This window comes from Solanum verrucosum, unplaced genomic scaffold (genome assembly GCF_900185275.1).
Source record: "Solanum verrucosum unplaced genomic scaffold, falcon-dt-bn FXZP01000049.1, whole genome shotgun sequence".
NCBI lineage: Eukaryota > Viridiplantae > Streptophyta > Magnoliopsida > Solanales > Solanaceae > Solanum > Solanum verrucosum.
This window is the reverse complement of record NW_026020221.1, coordinates 2454814-2461289: the sequence shown is the minus strand read 5'-3', so window position 1 is coordinate 2461289 and position 6476 is coordinate 2454814.

Here is a 6476-nt window from a genome sequence, read left to right as displayed (position 1 = left end):
TGTTTGAATGATAGGAAGGAGAAGGAGAAGTCACGAGCGAGAATCAAACTTTGCACCTCTTAGCTTCTTCGTAAATAGTGTTTATTGTCCACAAATTTGATGATAGGAGCTGAAAAATGTGTTAATATGAGGTGCAAAAAAAAATTTGAAATTTATATGACAACCTTCCTTCACAAAAGAATTATCAACCGCTCCAAAAACATTCTCCAAACTTTTATAGAATGCTTCAGAATAATAGTAAGAATACATATTCGTAATATCACTGGGACAAAAAAAAACTAAACAAAAAAAAAAGGTGAAACATAGTTGAAAAATGAAGAAGATATCTCTTAAATATCTACTGCTAGAGTATAACTGGAGCTGCAAAATTCCTTCATTTGTCTTGTAAAAACAACCGGCTCATACTATATGATTTACAACAAATTATGAAAAAATAATTAAATATTATTATCTTGAAGGAGGAAGGAAAGAAGGTCGAAGACAGAAAAAAATCATTAATGACAAAATTGAAAGTAGGAAAAATAATTATTTGATCAATTTCGATAATTTTAAAAATTAAATCAATTTTTTGATAAAGCAAAGGATCTAATTTACCCTTTGCAATAATTCAGTCTAAATATAATGAATGACTCTGATACCATGGCATAATATGAATTGTAAAATTTAATCAAACAATGTAAAAGTTTTTCTAAATGAATATCAATGCTAAAATAATAAATAAAAAATTGATATTTTTAATTCATTCTTGTATCTTTTTGTTATAAGAAAAGGGATATATATGGACATGTATATGAAATATCTCTCTTTTCGAATCTTAATCAAGTTTCTCAAATCTCTTTAATCCCAAATTTAAGTCCATGAGATTCACCTTTGACCACATGATTTGTGGGACGCATTATCAATTTGAAGAGTGGATGTTATAGAAGGAGATTTCATCCACTTAGAGTATATCTTACCCATTATTTAACAAAATTCAAAAAAAATTCACCGAATGACCCCAACGAAAAGTGTACTATTTGGGAAAGCAGTGATGCTCAAATGAAGGTCTTCTATTCCACTTGAGTTACTTCTAGATGAACGTCCGAAACATATTAATTTCAACGAGCGAGTACAATCAACAATCCTCCTTAAAAATATGAGGAAACAATTTCAAAATATAAGCATTGAACAACACACCTCTTACTTTATACTTGTAGAAAAAATGAAAGACGTATATACGTCAATTCATATTTAAGCTCGGGATTAAAAATATTTTCGAAAGGTACTTTGATTCCTATTTTAACAAAATCATAATGTTCGAAATCAAGCGACTAATAGAAGATTCAATATGACATTCACCGCAAAAAGAACTCGTATTGATTTTGCTATGATTGAAGACAAACTATCATACAAAGATAAGCAAATATTTAATAAGAGTACTCTAGATTCAGTGATACGTCATAGAGAAACTTTTAATTCCATAATGATAGATGCTCTCTAACCACAGAATGTAAGATTGACGCAGAAGCTACCTTTAGAAGTTTTCCTACAAAAATATTCTAAGATATTTCTTCAAATTGAATTAGGGTGCAATGGAAGCTCGAAAATCCTTCGTAAAATAAATCGATAAAATATCATATACTCGCAAAATGTGTAATTTAATTTGGAATAAGTTTAGTTTGTACGATAAAGTCACCCATTTTAGAAATGCACTCCTGAAAAAAGAATTTTACATGCAAGTCAAAATTAGTAGACTTAATATATCACAAATTTAAAGTTGTGAAGACACTTTCAAAATTATGTATCTTACATAAGGTATCAGGACCAAATCAAGGAACACGTATCAAGTAATGGTCTCCAATACTCTTTATGTCTCACCAGCATAAATTCAGACATTATTTAATTTTAATTCCACAAAAATTGTCATTTATTTCTAGATTTTATGAAAAACATAATCGAAATTCATATAAATTATTTGGCTCAAGTGGTCATAAGCATCAATCGTACCAATCGAGATAATGAGGCTGAGGCTGGGAACGAGAACTAGGTTGGAAACGAGGCTGATCGATCTAGAGAATAATGACGCTTAAGGATTTCTTTTATTAGCATGGAGGATTAAGAATATTTTCGAAAGATAGTTCGATTCATATTTTAACAAAATCATAATTTTAGAGATCAAATGACTAATAAAGAACTCAATATGTTATTCACCACTAAAAGAGATCGTATTGATTTTGCTATGATGGAAGACAAATTATCGTATAGAGATAAATAAGGATTTAATTGAAGTACTCTAGATTTTTTGGTACGATATAGAATATTTTTTAATTCTATAATGATAGATGTGTTTCTAACCACTGAATGTATGATTGACACATAAATTATCTTGAAAAGTTTTTCTACAAATGTATTCTAAGATATTGCTTCAAATTGAATTAGGGTGTAATGAAGGCTTGAAACTACTTCTTAGAATAAATCGACACAATGTCATGTACTCACAAAATGTGTAACTTAATTTGGAATAAGTTTGGTTTATATAATAAAGTCACTCATTTTATAAGCGCACTCCTAAAAAAAGAATTTTATATGCAAGTTAAAAATAGTAGACTTAGTAGTATTTCTACCAATCTAAAGTTGAAAACACTTTCAAAATTATGTGTCATACATAAGATATCGAGACTAAACCAAATTAAACCTATGTATTCTAAATCAAGTTTTGGCTTACTATACTTGTTTGACATTGAAGAGCAAGAGATCCCCATTGGTAACAGACACAAAGTTAAAAGATGAAGAGAGGGGGTTATATGATTATGTGGGTCGAATCGGGCTAAAATATGTATAAGTCTAATAAAAACATAGAGTTTAAGTTTGACATGTTTAAAATAGAACGTGAAAGAGATTAAAAAATACCTATTAACTTTTGATTTTAGTTATCTTTGTCATTCAACTTTTTATAGAAAACAAATCATGGGGATCAGATCGTGGCATTTTATTGATTTACTAATGAATAAAAAAAGTAAAAATTTTAAGAATTTCATGGTGCAATGATAAAATTACATCCTATCATATTCTTTTTGTAATTACAATAATTCCATTAATTTTTTATACATTTTGAATACATACTATCAAGATTTATTAGTTTTCATACATTATTCCAACTGTTGCACTTAAAAAGGAAAAAAATTGGAAAATTCAATTACAATCCCATAAATTACTCTACTTCGTTTCTTCTTACTGTTAATCAGTGAAACATAAATCTTAACAGAACAAACAGATTCAAAATCCCTATTCACCGTTCTTCCTGTTTGATCGAAGAACCTTTCAATTTTATTTTTTTAGGTAACTAATTTGTATTAATAATCACTTGTGAAAGCATTACAAAATAGTTGCTCATCTCAGCTAGCTTAGTCTATCAAAAAAAAATCACAATCCATCTCTAACTCAAAAACTAACACCTAATATCCACCATCATCTAATATCATCTGATTATAGCAACCATGTTTGTATAAGGGATCTAACTCTTGGGGTAGCTCTAACATTCCAAATATAAGCTACTCTCCTTACAATTTGAGCAGGTTCCACAACTTTCTGTTCAAACACCCTTTGATTTCTTTCGTTTCAAATTATGTAGATTGTTTCTGCATAAACCATTTTGAATATATGAGCCTGAGCAGATTTTCCTTTTGAATTCTTAATCACTCACGGAAGATGTTCATCCCAATTGACAAACCTGATGATTTTTTTGATTTTGGTGAGGCAATTAAGAATATAGGAGAGTGAGGTTAGATATGAACGATACATGAGTGATGGTATTGTGATATTTCACTCGTGAATCTAATTTCAGCCATTGCAACTGAATTGAATATTGATGAATTGAAGAAAAAAATTGAGATCCGATACATTACAAAAGGTAATTAATCTTTATTGATTATTAGGAATGATATGGGAGTAAAGGTGTACGAGGTGAAGAAACATGAGTTTGAATACTCTGTATTGATATAACATATAAAAATATTGAAGAAATAGGTGCAACTCTTCGACCCATCTATTTTAGATTTTATCTAGCTGCGAAAGAATACACTTTTTCTTCGTCATTACTAATGGATCATGCAATTTTTTAGATCCATTTTCAACCCAACCAACAACATCAAAATCATAAACACGATCAATGTTAGATGAGTCTAATTGTGTAATTCCAATACTAAAAGAAGGTGCATTATCCATATCTATCATGAATTTAATGATGAAAAAAATAAAAAAAATAAAAAATAGGATGAACGGTAAGTTGGAGAAGATGAAAAATGTACCTAATTTAGTGTTGAATTCGTTTTGATGGAAGAGAGAACAATATTGATTTTTAAATTGTAATGAAAGAATTAACTAATAAGATTGTGGTAGTGAAAATAGGGAGAGATTGATGGAGTGAAATAAGGAACAAATAAAAGTGAGTTTTGGGAATATGAAGTTATATATCGGGCGGCTGAGGGTTTGGAAGTAAAATAAGAGATTTTAGTAATATTTTGAAATGGTAAAAAATAATAGAAACTACGATAAATAAAGGTGTGTAGATAGGTAATTTTTTCAAGCTAATTTTTTTGAAATAGTCATCCATTTCAATTTCAATTTCAATTATACTATACTCCATTTGTAATTTAGTCTTCATTAAATATAAGAAAATATGAAAAGATAGCTTCGTTTTTTTTTTAATTTCAAACATTTACTGAAAACTTAATTTCAAGATAACACCAAATAAGGGTACATTGATAAATGGAAAAATTACCTAACTACATATTATTTATTATCATATTTTCTTATTTTCCTTATCATTTCAAAAAATATCAAAAATCCCCTGTTTTGCTCTCATCATTCCTTTTTTCGGATACATTAATTTGAAATCTCCTACCCATGATTTTCCTTCCTTTTTTCACTCCACAAATCTCTTCACAGTTACTTTCATTAATTTATTTTTGAATTTCAAATATTTTCGCTTTCCAATAAATGATTTCAAGTTATTCAAGAGGTAGATTTAATTTCTTTCAATCACTTCAATTTTCGATTTCATTTATTTTTTTTAATTTTTTCATCTTAAAAAATTACTGAATCTTTTAATCTCGGTCTCTTTATGGAAGAGAGGTGGAAAAACCTTGCTAATGCACATAGTTCATCTTGGAGTGCATTTGAAATGGTTCCAAGAATTTCTAATGGCGGTCTTGATACACTTCATTCCGTTGGTTGATCTTTCAGTTTTTTGGGCTTACTTTCAATGTATCTCGCTTATTTTGATTCTTAAATTAGTTTTTTTTAGTGTTATCACTGATCTGATACATCACTGCTACAATAGCTTTTGTTTTATGCAATGTATCATGTTCATATGTAAGGTATTAATACATAACTCTAATATTGTTGAATCTTCGATTAGTGTTTATCATATTCAATATAAATGTACTTGATACATAAACTTTATGTTATGTATCACACACCAAAAAATATGCTATTTGGAACAAATACTTGTATAATGTTTTAAAAATAAAACAAACTATAGTATTTCTCAAACAAAATAAGATACATAAAATATAATGTATCATGCACTAATAGTTTAGGCATGATATGTAAATTCAAATTCATACTAAATGTATCTAATACATTATAATTACCAAACAATAATGTATCGATCTCAAACCTAAAATCTTATGGACAACACTTTCTTATTTAATGTATCTAGTAGAAATACAACACTTATCAATTTAAATTGAAAGGATCCATGATGTATCTTCTCAAAATTTTCGATAATTTTGAATCAAAATTGAAAGGATCTTCAATAAACTAGGTGAATAATTTTGAAATTCAAAATTTTCAACAATTTTGAATCAAAACTGAAAGGATCTTCAATGAACTGGGAGAAGAATTTTGAATCTCAAATTTTTCGACAATCTTGAATCAAAATTGAAAGGATCTTCAATGAACTAGAAGATTCACAAAGGAAATCATTTGTCCAACAACAATTCCATCACTTTTGTATCCTTCATAACTCACCTCGCTTATCCAAAATTTTGACAAAAGTTTTTGAATCAAATCTGAAAGGTTTCTTCGTTGAATAGGTCGTGTCGGATACATTAATTTAAGCAAAAACTAGTTACTGTTCCAACAAATTTCAGTGTATATACCTTGTAAACTGGTCCAAATCCACCCTCTCCAATCAAAAGTCATGTAGGGAATTTATTTTTTATTTTTTATTTGGAAAATCAAAATTGGATAACAAGAATTATCGTCTATCAAATATTTATTTAAAAATCAAAAATTTAATTTCTTTTTGTAAAGTATCTTTAGTCACTTTGCAATTGACTCTTAATAAAAAAAAGTTTATTCAATTATCTTAAAATTTGATAATACTTAATATTATGGTTAATATTTTTTTTAATGGTGTTATATTTTTTTAATATTAATTTTAATTCGTGAAGTGAATTCCACTAATTGTTATAGAAATTTTGTGAATTTTT